The following is an 18279-nucleotide window of genomic DNA, read 5'->3' as shown; positions in this document are numbered from 1 at the left end:
CAACTTTAAATAGCACTAAAATAAGTAAAATGATAAAAAAATTCACACTTTAGGAGAGTAATTAAAGTATGGAGTGTTCTACATGCCTTTTTGGTGAAAGGAATTTGAGAACAACTTTAATTTGAAGCTTTAGAAGCTTGAATTTTGGAGAAGAATCTTTATTTGGTGTTTTTGAGGTTTGGGAGAAAAGGAATCGTGTATTTAGATTATGGGATGAGGGAAATATGTTAGTATTAGTTATAGGATGATTTAGGATGTAAATGACTAGTTTTCCCTAAAAAAACTAAAGATAAACGTGAGTTTTAACATCTCTGGTAACACGGGCATGCCACACCCTAAATGTGGAGCACACAGGATGTGCCATGCTCTTAACTCGAAATACATAGGTCATTCTACGCTCTTATCATGGACTCTTACTGGTTTGCTTGCAAAACTGCTCATAATTTTTTTCTCGGGTATATGATTTAGTTGATAAAAAAATCGAGAGCACTTTACACACAAGGTAAATGACTAGACACATATTTACATAGAAATCGTTGGGTTCAAATTTACATGTGTAGGAATGACGGTCTGAATGTTGGCCCAAACATTGGGGGTGTTACATTTTCTCCCCCTTGGAATCATTAGTCCTCAAAGATGAATGATGGGTAGGAACTTATTGAAGCTTTAGAAGTATGGATGAAAATAGATTTGATTTGCTTCACCTATGAGAATTTCTACCGATTCTTCTTTTATTCATCAAAGTATAAATAATGTAGCTTCACATTAGGAATTTTCCCTCAACAAAACATATATAGGCATCAAAAGAAAAGAGCTTCATGGTATCATCAAGTAAATCGTGTAAGCACAAATCATGAGATAACGAGACTGGATATAGACATAATCTTGGGCATAAGTTCTATAAAACATGATCATAAAAACGTAAGGCATGAATTTTTATAGGAATCCTCGGCCCGATTAAGATTGATACAAGACAAGATATAAGATTTTTGTGGGACATAAGTAAAGAAACATTCTCCACCTCCTATGATACATCTAATAGCCCTTAAATATATCAATACTTCTCAACTATGAATTCATCTATGAATACCATACTTCACCATTTCAATCTTATAATTTCCCCGTGAAACACATAACTACTAGAGCCTGAGTCTAACTACATATTTCTTCCATGTTAAAGTTTAACCCGAAGCAAAAAGATGCTTGCTTAAACTATGGGACCCTATTCTTTATATTGCGCGAGGAATACTACTCCATCTTATCACAACAATCAAACAACTTTTTGTCTTAACTAAGGATTACTAGCCTCATAACACAATGGTTTGTGTATTTATTAATCAAAACATTCAAGTCTCATTTTCTACACCCACTTCACAGATCTCCCCACCAAAAACCTGTTACCTCAATCATTTTCGCAAAGATTTTACACAACATATCCGCTTCCTAAATATTTCACATAACAAAGATTCATCCCACTCTTCCCGCTTCATCTTTAACCTTAGCTCGAGTAGTTATACCAAAATTTTTTTACAATGAAGAATATCTACTCTTTTATCTAAAACATTACTATGCTTTCATAACTGCTATCATCCTTAGATAAGGAGGGTAGTTGAGGTACTAGAGTATAAGCATCAGGAATGAGAGTGAAATTATTCCATTATAACTTATATTTGTTGGACTACTCAAGGTGGAGCCTGTGATGTTAGATATGATCCAATAGCCATGAAGGAATCCATATATCAAACACCTAGATCATAAATAAAGGGTCATTTAGGCATAAACATAACTTAGCATGAGTTTTTAGGACTGTGAACATTGAGAAATATGAGGGCATATATCATGAGTTGTATTACATAAAATCAGGATTCATATATTCAAGGAATAAGACACGAACTGCCGTTTGAAGCTATTGCTTCTCATTCTAATAACTGAGAATGATCATTATCTTACAAAAATAGCATAACTTTGGGTTAGACATGACATCAAATGAATCGGTAACATATAGAAAGTATAGTTTCTTAGAACTAACCATAAAGTGAGACATGAGTTTATGGATCATGAGTGTCATAACATAAAGCTTGATACTTGGAAGCATGGATTGCTAAGAGACGTTATTGCTTCTAGTTCAGGGGTTGGAGCATTGACATAACTTGTATAGAGAACTTTGACCTTAGGCATAGGCACAATTTGAATACATAAGACACTGGTAGAATGTCCACTTAAACCAGAGTAGGAGAAATTTACTAGAATAAGAATAAATTTATCATGACTCTTTCCTTAAACTTGCCACCAATAGAAAATTCAACATCTTTCTTAGTTCCTCATTTCCCTTTTAGCTTAGAGGTTTGCATCCTAGACTTGTGAAAATATCTTGTAATTAAATCTATAAGCACAACACTCAATACAAAGGGGTATCACTATACACGAAGATGCTAAACTCACCCTGATAAACTATAATATGAAGACACTACCCTTCAGGGACACTAATCTTAACTTTTTCTAGGCTCTATAGCCATCACCCTATAACTTACACTCTCATGGGCATAAACATCCACCCTTCCTAAAACATACCAAGTCATTCTCCACTTCTTAGTATACTAGTAGTAAACCTTCTATCACATAACCTCACAACTTAACATTTTTTTTTTTAAAAACCTACCAAGAGCTCACATCGTCTATCTATATTTTCCTTAATTCGGCTCTAAAGAGCACCATACAACAACTACCTAAACTTTTTCATACTAGGAAATTCAAGAACATGAACTAGGTACACCTGATACTTATAACTCAAGACCGAGTACACTTTATTCTCACAACTTAGGGCTCTTATCCATCTAATATTTAGCCATAATTTCTACTTTATCACTAGACCTCATGTATGTATCATAATTACCCACTCCAATATTTCATAAGTTATCAACCTAAGCTCTTTCACACATTATATCAAGCCTACTAACTCAATCCCACAAATTTTGCATCACAATTCTTGAGTTACCATTTTTATCACCATAATCAACATCTAATGTTCAAACTTAGTTTCTAGCATCAATCAAGTACTATCGATGAATCATCTCTCATACTATACTAGTCCATTTTTGTTTTCACTGAGAAATCAATCTTAATTCTTTAATTCACTTAACTACTGCCTACAAACACATCCTTTCCACAATATTACTACTACATCTACATATCTTTTCACCTACTAAATTGTCTTACAACTACTAGATAAAAATCAAAGCTCCCTCAGTGTAATAAAACTACATAATAAGGATAGTCGATCTTAATCTAATAACCTAACCCATTATGGTCTATAGAACATTCACCTCTCTCACATCACATTTATTTACCCATGCATATATCCCAACTACCTTCAAAATTCTATAAACATCATTGAGTCCCCTATTCAAAGATCTCCCTAAGTGAATGCTAAATTTATAAATTATTAGCCGACATATCCTTCCATTCACAACCTATGATTAATTTTACTACTACAATATAAGGTCCTCATGATCTCCTTTCTTATTTCAACTAAAGTTACAAATATTTTAATTAACCACTCTACTTTTAACAACTACCATAAGGACATAACACCCCCAACACTCACTTAAAGGTTACGCAAATAGAGCTACACTTTTTTACTGAAAAGTTACCCTCACTTTGACTTCTAAACTTAGGACTTAATGTTAGAACAATAATGATAATTGTACAAGAATTTAAAATAAAACTTTCTTGGTCTAGAGGCATAAAAATTTGCTTATTGAAGATAGTAGGAGTCTCTCGTATGAGCAAACGAAAGGACTAGTAACAACTCTATCTTCGGGATTCAACTAACCCACAAAACAAAAAGCATGCAAGAATATTGCCCTTCTATTCTTGAATTGGTGATTTCACCTTTTGATCAATGTCTCTCAAATATATTTTTAAGGGGATAAGTATTTTTTTTGAGTGCTTATCTTTCCAAACAAAAGAAACACTTTTTATAGAGTAAAATTTTCATGCAAGAGAAAAATATTAATTAATTAATAGTAAATAGATTCATGAATACTTTAAAAAAAGTAACTTTCTTTCAAGAACCTAAAACGTATAATTTAAAGAAGAATGAATTTGAAGAATGAATTTGTCAAATTGATGTTCTTTGTAACTCCATACTTTTAACTAATGCATTTGTTTCAAAAATTAATTGAAACATAACTCAAAATCTTTAACCGATATATTTGTTTCAAAATTTATTGAAACACAACCTTGAACAATAACAATTTCCCACTTGTTTCAAGAAATTTTATCTTTAAAAAAATAATTCATTTGAGACATCAATCTAGAAACATGCATCAATAATGGTGTCTTTTGGACTTGAACCATTAGCTAGTGAAGACTTTCAAAATCATTGACTACTTAGTGAACAAATCTTGAACTATGTGGTTCATTGAATGAAGTAGAAAAATACTCCACACATATTACTATGTTCCGATGAAAATAAAAATCCTTTGACACTTTATGACCATGTGTCCTTAATCCTTTTAGCTAAGTACTTTAAGATTTCCCTGTTAAAATCTTATTGAAGCAGCCTCCACTTTGCACTTAGTGTAGTGAATTCATCAAGAGTAACTTTGCATACTCCGACCAAATAGTTTATGAATTTCATTAAGAGAAATTAATCTCATTCTCCTTTATAGCAAAGTATCAGTAAATCTATCAAGAGTGTTCCTACACACTCTAACTGAAATCGGTGTATAGACTTGTTAAGAGAATATAATCTCATTCTTCTCTTTTGTAGGAATACTATTAAATCTATCAAGAGTATTATTATTTACTCCAACCGAGATCGGTCTTAAAGATTTATCAGGAGAAAAAAATCTCAACTTATGCACATCTACTCACTTTTTAAGGAAAAAGAAAATTTTATAGATGTACTTCACAATTGTAACTTTACTTGTTTTTCTCTTTGAACCCAAGATTACATCATTAGGTAGGGTTTCCATAAAGTACAGTCAATCTACAACAAGCTTTATTCCCATCCCATGACAATTTTGTACCACCAATTCCTTGCCTAACCCTTTAGACAAGGGATCTGCTAAATTGAGTTTGGACTTCACATATTAAAGCAATATTATGGCATCCTCCAATAATTTTCTCACATTATTGTGTTTGAGATGAACTTGTCTTGACTTACCGTTGTAAAAATCACTTAAAGCCCGAAATAAAGCATCTTTTTTTATCACAATATATAGTCAAAAGTGGTATTGGCTTACCCCATAATAGAATATCTATTAGCATATTCCGCATCCAATCAGCTTTTTCTCCAGCAGAAGACATAGCGATAAATTTTGACTCCATGGTTGAGTGAGTTATACATTTCTTCTTCTTTAATCTCTAAGGTATTGCTGCTCCGACCAAAGTAAAAATCCAAGCAGTAATAGATTTAGAGTCATTTGGATCATAATTCCAGGTAGCATCACTGTAGCCTTTAAGAACTACTGGAAAGGAAGAATAATACAGGCCAACATTAATTATACTCTTTAGATACCTTAAAACACGAATTACGGCATTCTAGTTCTCAACTCCAGGGCTACGAATAAATTTGGTCAAAGTTCCTACTGCATAACCAATATTTAGCTTGGTACAATGCATGGCATACATAAGACTCCAAACAATTTGAGAATATGTCTATTGATCAAGAATATAACCAGAGTTTTGCACTAGTTTGATGCTAGGATCAAATGGTGTAGGAGCAGGCTTGTCGTCAAAATGACCAAACCTCTTTAGAACCTTCTCAATATAACTTGATTGAGTAAGAGTCAAACTATTTACTGATCTTACAATTTCGATGCCTAAAATTACATCAGCTTCTCCAAGATCTGTCATTTCAAACTGAGAAGCAAGAAAATATTTTGTTTCTTGTGCTCTTTCGATATCATTTCCAAAGATCAACATGTCATCTACATAAAGACATATTATAACACCAGAATTTTCTTAAAACTTACTAAATATATAGATATCTCCACTATTGATTAAGTAGCCATTAGAAATGATAACTTTTCTAAATTTATCATGCCATTGTTTTGTAGTTTATTTTAATCCATAAAGAGAATTAAGAAGCTTACAAACTATAGGTTCTTGACCAAGATTGACAAATCCTTCTGGTTGTTTCATGTAGACTTCTTCATCTAGATCTCCATTCAGTAATGCACTCTTTACATCCATCTGATGAATCGCAAGACCATGAATTGCTGCTAAAGTAATTAGGAGACGAATAGAGGTCATCCGAACTACAGGTGCAAAAGTATTAAAATAATCAATATCTTTCAATTGAGTAAAACCTTTAGCTACCAAATGGGCTTTGTACTTATCTAAATTACCATCAGATTTCATTTTCTTCCTAGAAATCCATCGACAACTAATTAGTTTACATTCAGGAGGAAGATCTGATAATATCCATGTTTTATTGGATAGTATAGAATACATTTAATCATCAATGGATTCATACCAAAATAGAGCATTATGTGAAGACTTAGCTTCAGCATAACTTTCAGGATCCTTTTCAACCAAATAAGCTTGAAAATCAGGTCCAAAGTCTTTTGATTTGGCTGATCTTGAACTATGTCTTGGTTGACTTTCTTACCATGGCTCTACTATTTTCCTTTTAAGAGGAAAAATAGAAGAACTTGAATCTTGTTCAAAAGAATCTTTTTTCTTGGGACATATATGCTCAAAAAAATTAGCATGTAAAGATTCAATAATTGTGTGAGGACTTGGGGTCTCAAGATTTAAAAATCTATAAGCCTTACTGGTTTGTGAATAACCAATAAACACGTAATCTACTCCTCTATAGCCAATCTTGGTTAAATGTTGATCTAGTAATTGAACATGAGCCAAGCAACCCTAAACTTTAAAATAGTTTATATTTGGTTTTCCATTATTCCAAAGTTCATATGGACATGCATCATGATTCCTGGAAGTAATTCTATTTAAAATATAACATGCTGAAATCAAGGCTTCAGTCCATAAATTTTTAGACATACCAGATCCATAAAGCATAGACTTAACCATTTCTAGGAAAGTCCTATTTTTTCTTTCTTCTACATCATTTTGTTGTGGTGTATAGGATATGGTCAATTGTTTTTCAATGCCTTCCTTTTCACAAAAATCAATAAAATCTGACTTTGAGTACTCTCCACCTCTATCAGACCTAATTGATTTAATTTTCAAACTCAATTTATTTTTCACTTCTGCTTTATATGTTTTGAAAGTCTCAAATATTTCATCTTTTGTTTTCAATGGAAAGACATAAGTTTATCTTGAGTAGTCATTAATAAAAGTGATAAAATACCTCTTTCCATGACGTGACAAATAATCCATCTCACAAATATCAGTGTGGATTAATTGTAAAAGTGTGGAAGTCCTTTCAACTGTATTAAAGGGCTTCTTTGTAATCTTGCATTTATTACAAGTAAGACACTTAGTAGTATGATTCTTTCTACAATCTTTGATTAATCCGTTATTCACCATAAGTTGAATGGATCTAAAATTCACATGTCTAAGACGTTCATGCCATAAGTCCAGAGACTCCACTAGATAAGTAGAAATATTTTCATTTTCAATATTGAGTTTAAACGTTCCATTTGAAACAAAACCTTTTCCAATAAACATGCCATTTTTAGATAAAATAATCTACCTCAAAAACCATTTTAAAACCATGCTTCGAAAGAAGCGTACCTGACACCAAGTTCTTTTGACTACCAGGAACATGTAATACGTTCATCAATGTGACTATCTTTTCGAAAGTAAATTTCAGTTCAACAATTCCTTTTCCCAGAACTTTAGTAGAAGAGGAGTTTTCCATATATACAATTTTACTGTCCCCCAATAATTCATAAGTCTTGAAATAATTTTGGGTACCTGATGTATGATGATTTGCATCGGTATCTATCCACCATTCCACTTGATCTTCCTCTACAAACGCTTCTGTGACCATTGCCACAAGATCATCTTTTTTTATTTTTATTTTCTTTTTCTTTCTTTTTTTTGGCTTTGAGAATTCTACAATCACACGCATAGTGACCAACTTTGTGACAATAATAGCATTCACTAGATTTAAAATTGGCACTATTATGCTTAAAATTTGTAGTCTTCTTTGCCTTTGAAAATTTTTTATTTTCAGGTTCCTTCTTGTTTGATTTTTCTTCTACCATATGAGCTTTCATGACAGGTACCTTCAAACTATTATTATTGCGCCATTGTATCTCTTGTTCAATTAACAAGTGTTGCAACAATTGTTCAAGAGTCAAATCTTCCTTTTTGTGTAAGAGTTTGCTTCGGTACTCTTTCCAAGATGGAGAAAGTTTTGATATAATTGCACCAACATAAAAGTTTTCATCAAGATAGATTCTAGATATATCAATTTAATTAGTTATAAGTTGGAATTCTTTTACTTGTTTAGTGATTGACTTGTCATCAACTATTTTAAACTTCATATAATTTGAAATGAGAAATTTCTTAGAACACGCCTCTTTTGATTAATAAATAGCTTGATGAGTGTTTCATATCTCATAGAATATTTGTATTTAACATAATATTGATCATAATATTTATTGGACATTCCTTCAAGAATATAATTGTTGCACAAATAATTATCATATTGCCACTTGGCAATTTGTTCTTTAATTAAAGTAGCCTCGTCATAAGCTACCTTAGAACTACGAGCATTAGAATAAGGTTCTCCAAGAACATATGCCAACTTTAATCATCTTAAAAAGAATTCCATCTTTCTACGCCATCTAGGAAAGTCTTTGCCATTAAATATTTCAAAATTAGGATTAGGCAAAGATGGAATACTATTTGGTATTGCTGTAGAAGCCATTGAGACAACTATATTCAAATTGTTAGAACAATAATGATAATTGTACAAGATTTCAAAATAAAACTTACATGGCCTAGAGGCATGAAAATTTTCTTCTTGAAGATAGTTGGAGTCTCTACCACGAGCAAACGGAAGAACTAGTAACAACTCTATATTCAGGATTCAACTAAGCCACAAAACAAGAAGAGTTCAAGAATGTTGCTCTTCTATTCTTGAATTGGTGATTTCACCTTTTGATCAATGTCGCTCAAATTTTTTTCAAGTGGATAAGTATTTTTTTTGAGTGTATCTTTCCAAACAAAAGAAACACTATTTATAGGGTAAAATTTTCATGCAAGAGAAAAGTATTAATTAATTAATAGTAAATAGATTGATGAATACTTTAAAATAAAAAGTAACTTTCTTTCACGAACCTAAAATGTATAATTTAAAGAAGAATGAATTTGTCAAATTCATGTTCATTGTAACTCCATACTTTTAACTAATGCATTTGTTTCAAAAATTAATTGAAACATTATTCAAAATCTTTAACCAATGTATTTGTTTCAAAATTTATTGAAACTCAACCTTTAACAATAACACTTCATATCACTAATCTTGGGATCATCTTACTATTCATATGTAATACCCCAAACTTTTTTCAAGTCGAGTTTCATCCTTAAGAAGAGTAAGGGCCGACTTCCCAAGTCAAAAATATTTTAAACTGTATAGTATTTTCATAATATCATATTTTTGTCATGTGGAGAATTAAATAGACTTTATGTTGATACTAAATTCACCCATATGCAACACTCGAGCGAAGAGTTAGAACCATTTTAGTGAGATAGTGTACCACCTAATAATTTAGCGCATCGCGGAGTCATCCCAAATGGAAATCATCAAAATCTAGTAAGCCTCTACAATTCCACTGTATCGTGGTGTATTTTCAGTTTGCAACGAAGGTGACAACGCAATTTCCACCTCGTCGCACCATCAAGCAGTTTCCCAATTATCTAATTTCCAGTAAGCTGGCGCGATTATGGCGTGTTACGCCAGCATGAAAAATTGGGTTTTTCAAATTCTGTTATTTAATTCCAAGGGCATCTTAGACATTTTTCATGACTCATCCCTAAACATGAAATAAAATGCCCAATAAGCCCTTATTCCAGTATTTTCCTTACTTTTCTCTCAAGAACATTATATTTTGTCTCAAAGGGGAAAGAACCCTAGCCAAGAAATCAAGAACAAGAATAAGGAACAAGAATAAGGATTTTCTTTAAGAACCTTCAAGAAAGAGTCTTCTAAAGTATGTTAGATGTTGATTCTTAGGTTTCTTCCACCCAAGAAGCTCAAGAATCCTTTTCAAAATTTTGAGGTTTACGTATTTATGAGATTTCATGATTTATGTATATTAGAGTTCATGATTTTGTATTATTGGATTTTAATTCATGGTTTAGACTACCAATTTCAAGAGTTGATTCTAGTATGTGATGATTTGTATGATGTTCATGATAAACCCTCTTCAAGTTGCATGGTATTGATGTATTCAAGATAATTAAGTATAAAATCTGTGGTATAACCAAAGCACTCTCCCCATATGTTTGATAAAATGCTTAAGTAAAGATAATAGTGCCTATTTGTATGTTAAGCATGAAATCCCCAATTTTGTGAAAACTAGTGCATGCCAAGCGTTTGTTAAAAGCCTTAGTGAATGAATTGTGATATGTTAGCATGAAATTCCCTAATTATGTTCTCTTCAATGCATGTAAAATGTCTATTGTAAGACCTTGTTGAATGGAGTTTGAGCCAGTAGCATGTCTCCCTATACTATTACATGTTTATGATTTCCAAGTACTTGAAGAGATACTTTATTAATGGTGTTGTGAATGAAAGTCCATGGTCATGATTATTCAAGAATGGATATATTTTAATTTTATGTTATCGAGTCTTGGGGGTATTTATACCCAGCAAATTAGCTATTGTCTAGAGACAGTATCAGTTTTTACGATAATCTCAGTCAAGCCATGATCCTTAGAACTCCATCAGTTATAGATTTCAGTACTCTGAGAAAGTTACAGAACTTAAGAAATCTCAGTAATCTAAGTATCATTAGCATTCCAACTTCAGTTCAGTACTCAGCTAAGATCTTAGTTGTATTCAAGAATTCAGTTTCAGACCTCAGTAGAATTCAAGTAATCAACTCAGAACTTTGTATCATCCAGTCAGATAATGAGATTTAGAAGTGTAACAACTCAATTTATTAAACCGGAATACTACACGGTGCTCATGGCCCCGAAGGACCACAAGCTAACCCATGACTGATATCTGTACCTGTATACCGTATAAGATAACATAATAATGTAGAAACATGCACTGAAATACCATAAGGTTTACTCATCAACATAACTGAATAACGTAACATCTGTGTGGAGTAATATAATACCCAAAACAAAATTGAAGCTTAAAATATGATAGTCTGTATCTAGTATGCATCTAGTCTAAAAACCTCTACTATCTGAAGAATCTGAATAAGGAGTTGATTGGACATATCCCCATCTAACTCCAACTAATAATCTAATTAATGAGATACTAGAAAATCATTATGTCCTTGAAGGATGAGGACTCACTTCTACTCTGACTGCTAAATCTGGAATCTACTGCTGATGTGGAGCTCGTGTCTCTAAACCTATGTTGTAACATAAAAAGAAAGAACCATAGCACGAATGCGTCAGTACATATGTACTGAGTATACAAGTGAGGTAGGCTAAATACAAGGTTTTACATGCATCCTAATGCTAACTGACTGTCTAATATGAACGTGAAAATGCATACATAATTATGTAACTATAACTGACAACGTGATATCTTGATTATTGAATCTTAAAACTAATAACATGACATGACTGATAACATGAATGACTGTATCTGAGTATAACTCATAACATGGGTGACTGTAGCTGAAAGTCTTGAATCTGATGGAACTATCTGAGTTCCATACTGTATTTGAGTTGATCGTGTCTGAAAGTCCTGAAATCTGAAGAACTATCTGAGTTCTATTACTGAGACTGATTGACTATATCTGACAGCTCTAATTCTGTAACATGAAATTATGGGAAGTAGTATCTAACTGACATTCTTTAAATGTGCTATAATAGCTGAGCTGGGGTCTAATCTTTGCCCTAATTGGAAGGGTGTCAATTTCGCGCCACTGGTAAGGACAACATGTGAGTAACCCTCATATAACAAGTGACTCTAGAGAGAACGGTAGGAACACTCACATAATAGGTTAAGCCACCTTATCTACCCTTATATAATAGGCTACGATGTCTCAATCTATGCTGGCTACATAGTTCTGGAATGCAAGGATTGCTTCTAAGAATCATACCCTCGTATAATGGGTGAGTCCCCATCCTTGGGTTCACTCGGTACTAATTCCTACTCCCAACTGAATGGACACTGAACATGATTTACTAAACTGAACTGAGCATGGACTGAGTTACTAAATTTCTATAGCTGACGAAAAACTACTGATATCTGACAACTGACTGAGTCATAAGATCATGGAGATTTTTCCCGAGTCATAAGGCTATCTGAAGTCTAAGAGTACATAGCTTGACTGAGAGTATCATGAAAAAATGACATGGATCTAGGCACACAGCTAATATCTTTGGTACAAGTACCCCCAGGACTCGATAGAAGGAAACTGACATAGCATAATTTACTTGAAGACTTGACTAACATCATAATACATACTACATTCATAGAAGCATTTCATTAAACATGTAGTACATGAACTTGTACATACATGGGGATTTCATGATATCATGCTAGTTAGAAAATATTCCTTCATCTAGGCATTTAATCAAATATATGACATGCATGGTACATGTAAACATCACGGTTTAGCAATTAAACATCATGGTTCACTTTCGATTTCATCATACAAGGTTTAGTCATGAGATTTCATAAATCCTTATCTATACTAATCAACCCATATAGAATTTATCATCAAATCATGGAATAGAAATAAATTCCTCATTTATCAATATGAAAGAGATCATAAAAATCATGAACACATGAAAAATATCCATAACTTGTAGTTAAAAAGGGATTCTTGGACTTTATGGATGAAAGGAGACCATGCATGAACACTATGCATACCGTAGATCGTGATTTTGTGAAGATTGATGGTGAAACCTTCCTGAATTTGAATCCCCAATAGAAACCCTAGCTTGTTCTTGAGATAAACTTGAGAGAAACTAATATGTTTTGGGTGAAAAGTGGCTGAATCACGTGTTAAAGGATTATATAAGGGTAGGAAGTTGACCCTTTTAACCCTGGACATGACATTAAATTTTCAATAAAATTTCTCGAGTTGGGCCCTTAGTGCGATGCAGCGTTATCGCCCCGTGTCACTGGAAGTTGACTATTGGGAAATTGTATGGTGGCGCAATGCGGAGCTATCACGTTTCCACCTTGTTTACGACCTGGATGTTTGGTGTGATGTGCCAGTATCGTATAGTAACACTAGAATTTGATAATTGCCATTTGAGCTATCTCTGTGATGCGCTGAAGGCTCAGGTCAAACACTGTCTCACTAAAAAGGCTCTAACTCTTCACCTGGTTGTTGGATTTGGGCGAATTATATATCGATAGAAAGAATGTTCAATTTCCGATGTGATAGGAAGTAAAAATTATGGAAATACCATGTGTATAAGAATGAATTCTTATTTCAAAGCAAGTTCTAACATCCTTGAGATGATTTTCAAGCTAAGAAAAACACGGCTATTACAAGAAGTATTCCATCAGATAAAAAAATCAAGTAAAATTAGTTAGATCAGTCAAGTAAGATAATCATTAATAGATTCATCTTAGTCTAGTACAGTCCAAGAATCAGTTTAGTGTCTTTCAGTTGGGAGCAAGAACTAGCACCGAGCTAGTGCAGGGATGACGGCTTCCCCATTAGAAAGGCAGAGTCGTTAGTAATAGTACCTGAACTCTAGAACTGTGTAGCCAGTGTAGGATTAGGATTCACCCATTAGATTAAGGCTTAACTATCATATTTCTATAGGCTTGACTTCCTATTCAAGGTCACCAGTTAGAGAGGCTTGACCACAGTAGAGGTCTTTACCCGTGGCACGGTATTGACACCATTCCAGCTGGGGTTATAGATTGGACCCTACTAGATTATTCAGGGCATATCGGTTAAGTTAGAACTCCCACAGTTGCAGTTTCAATATCAGTCTTCAGAGTAGAACTTAAAAATCAGGAATGTCAGATACAGTCATCCATATCAGTAAGGAACTTAGATAGTTCCATATTATTATGGACCACCTTCTAGATAGGCCTAGTCTCATGTAAAGTTAATCAGTATCAGTACTAATAAGGCCAAAGATCACCCATTAGATAGGCCTAATCTTAAACTTAGTCCGTCATTTCTATTATTAAAAGATTTAGAGATCTTCCGCTAGATAGGTTTGATCTCAGTTACAATCATTTTTTATCATCATTAGTAGATTGAAAGATCATTCATTAGAGAGGTTTGATCACAGATTTAGTTATTTAGTAGTAGCAAACTTAAAACTCAGTCATTGATATGAGAAGATTTAATTAATCAGCTTTGGTATCATCGATTTCAGAGATCATCAACTAGAGAGGACTGATCTCAACTTCAGTACTCAGTTATCAATATTAGAAGATTCAGTTATTCATTATCACAGTGTTAGTTATGAGTTTAGATGATAGTAAAGCAATATTCAAGTATTAGTATTCAGAGTCATGATGATTTCAGTTATGGTTTGTGCATTCATGCATATGTCCTCATTAAGTACTCTCATTTTATTCAGTTAAGCTATGCTCATGCATAACCCCTTGCATTTAAACTTACCTCATCTAGCATACCATTATATTAAAAGTACTGACGCATATTTTTCTCTTATGCTATGGTGTCTTATACTATAGGTTCAAAAGTGCGAGATCCAGAGCACCTTTAGCAGTCCACACTCAGTCAGCAGTAGTAGACGTAGCAGTGAGTCCTCTTTATTCGAGGATGATCCTTATTTTTTTATGGAATTAGACACAGTTTATTTTCAGTAGACAAGGTTAGTTAGGGACATATCCTATCAACTCCACAGTTCAGACAGTTAGAGGCTTTTTCAGAAAAATGTATCAGTATTCAGTTTTCAATTTTGAGTATTTTGGGTGTTTTGAACCTTATGGAAAGTTTTTGCTAGTTTTCTATATTTATTATATTATATTATGCAGTGCTCAGGTATAGATATCAGTAGAGGGTTAGCTTGTGGTCCTTTGGGATCATGAGCAACGTGTGGCATTCCGATTCTAAAAAATTGGGGCGTTACAAACTTGGTATCAGAGCCTAAGGTTTAATAGTTTCCTAGAAAGTTTGAAAAGCCATATCTAGTAGAGTCTTAAGCATGGGTGTGTTGCGTGCCACATTTATATACAGGAGGCTATAATATGTTTTAGGAAAAATTTCCCTTCTTTCATATCTCAGATCGTGCTATAGAAAGGTCCTATAATAAAGTTATGTAGATTATTATCATACTCCACTCATGTAAAATCTACCTTACCTTCAAGGTAATAGAAACAGTGAATCTCAAAGTTCTAGAGAAAGGGTTTTCCCAAACCATCCCTACAGAAAGTTATGGGACTGCCCACAGGCTCAGAAAATTCTATCAGATCCTTTCTGAGAATCCTATGATAGTATATAACCTAGATTTAGAAGCATGAACCTAGGAGTTTAGTAGTAGTAGAGTTGGGATGACGTTAACCATATCGACCAGATTATGTATTCATGGGGATAGTTGTATAAGAGGTAAATCAGTAGGCTTGAACACTACATGTAGGAATTTAAGGTTATTGATCAAAAACTAAGTGTGAAGGTGTGGATGTGAGTTAGGAGGTATGATCCTAGTAGTTGATGAAGAAATAAAAGCAGATGATGTGTTTAGCGAGACAAACATGTGTTGAAAAGGGGTATAGGTATGTGATGATGATGGCAGAAACTAAATAATGTTAAGAGTTGTATTCCATAAGTTAGTATTAGCTGTGAGTTTTATACTTTCAGGTGTAAACTTTCTGGATAAGTTTATCATTCATGTGCATTATTATGCCCCAGACCCTAGAGTAGATTGATGGTAGTTCAGTTTAGAGTTTAGTATAATATTCTCAGACTTATGGTGATGACTTGAAGCTAAAGAGGAGAGTATAGTTGAAAGAGTACAGAAGAAGTACTTTAGTTAAGTATAAGTTTCAGCAGGGGTTAGTCAGTAAAGCCAGTAAGTCAATTTAGCAGTCAGACAGTTAGATCCGTGTAGTTTGTTTTCTCATCTTTCCATCTAGTAATGCTATATGAACTCTCATGGAAAGATAACCATTACCAAGTGGAAAGTCCTAGTAGTTGCAAGATAAGTTTAGTTCATGAGTCATGCATTGGTTTTAGCTCTCCGAGGTTTATTTATGATCTAGTTCATAGGTGCCTTGTGCATCGCCTCAATATTTTGGTGAAGTAAGCATTCTTAGAGGGACATAGTGTCCCAAGGGGAGATACCCCATGATTCCCAGATGTTTTCAATTCTTTAAACCCATTCAGTTGCATGTTCAGGCATTTCTCACAAAGCTAGCATCCGTTATCATTACATAATCATTCAAGCATTCAAAAGTCAGTTCAGTCAAGTATTCATGCATTAGATAAGCATGTTCAGTAAAAAATATTAGCTTATCAGTGTATTTAGTCATGCATTCATGAGAACAACTCAGTCAAGAGTCTAAGCATCAGATATGCATATCCATTATGAGAATTCAGCTTATGAGTAGCTTCAGTTGAGTATTCCATGGATTAGATATGCATGTCTAGTAAAAGAACTTAGTATATCAACAGTTTCATGTCACTTAGTCATGTTTCAGATGTTCACGACCCTTAAGTAAGTTTAGTCAATCAGTATCCTTAGCCTAACAAGCAACATTCAAGGATGAATGTTCCCAAGGGGGAGATATTATAATACCCCAAACTTTCTTCAAGTCGAGTTTCATCCTTAAGAAGAGTAAGGGCTGAATTTCCAAGTGACAAATATTTTAAATGGTGTAGAATTTCCCTAATATCAAATTTTTGTCATGTGGAGAATTGAATAAGCTTTTCGTCAATACTAAATTCACCCAAATCCGACACTCAAGCGAAGAGTTAGAGCCATTTTAGTGAGATAGTGTACCAACTGGTACTTTGGCACGTCATGGAGTCAGTCAAAATAGCAATCATCAAAATCCAGTGAGCCTCCACGATTTCACCACATCATGGTGTATTTCCATTTTGCAACCAAGGTGGCAATGCGATTTCCACCATATTACGACATCAAGCAGTTTCCCAATTGTCCAATTTCTAGAAAGCTGGCGCGATTATGGTGCGTCGCACCAGCATGAAAAATTGAGATTTTTAGATTTTGTTATTTAATTCCAAGGGAATCTTAGACTTTTTCCATGACCCTTATCAGCCCTAAACATGAAATAAAATGCCCAATAAGCCCCTATTCCATTACTTTCCTTACTTTTCTCTCAAGAACATTATATTTTCTCTCAAAGGGGAAAGAGCCCTAGCCAAGAAATCAAGAACAAGACTAAGGATTTTCTTTAAGAACCTTCAAAAAAGAGTCTTCTAGGGTATTTTAGATGTTTATTCTTGGGTTCCTTCCACCTAGGAAGCTCAAGAATCCTTTTCAAAATTTTGACATTTATGAATTTATGAGATTTCATGATTCATGTGTATTAGAGTTCATGATTTTGTACTGTTGGGTTTTAATTCATGCTTTAGACTACCAATTTCAAGAGTTGATTCTAGTCTGTGATTAATTGTATGATGTTCATCATAAACCCTCTTCATGTTGCATGATATTAATGTGTTCATGATGATTAAGTATATAATCTATGGTATAACCAAAGAATGCTCCCCATATGTTGGATAGAATGCTTAAGTAAAGATAATAGTGCCTATTTAGTATGTTAAGCATGAAATCCCCAATTTTGTGATAACTAGTGCATGCCAAGTGTTTATTGAAAAACCTTAGTGAATGAATGGTGATATGTTAGCATGAAATTCTCTAATTATGTGCTCTTCAATGTATGTAAAATGTCTGTTGTAAGACCTTGTTGAATGGAGTATGAGCCAGTAGCATATCTCCCTATACTATTACATGTTTATGATTTCCATGTACTTGAAGAGATGCTTTATTGATGGTGTTGTGAATGAATGTCCATGGTCATGATTATTCAAGAATGGTTATGTTTTGCTTTTATGTTATCGAGTCCTGGGAGTATTAATACCCAAAAATTTAGCTACTGTCTAGAGCCAGTGTCAGTTTTCACAATAATCTCAGTAAATCCATGATCCTTAGAACTCAGTCAGTTACAGAATTCAGTACTCTAAGACAGTT

This window comes from Capsicum annuum, chromosome 11 (genome assembly GCF_002878395.1).
Source record: "Capsicum annuum cultivar UCD-10X-F1 chromosome 11, UCD10Xv1.1, whole genome shotgun sequence".
NCBI lineage: Eukaryota > Viridiplantae > Streptophyta > Magnoliopsida > Solanales > Solanaceae > Capsicum > Capsicum annuum.
Note: the sequence above shows the minus strand (reverse complement) of the source record.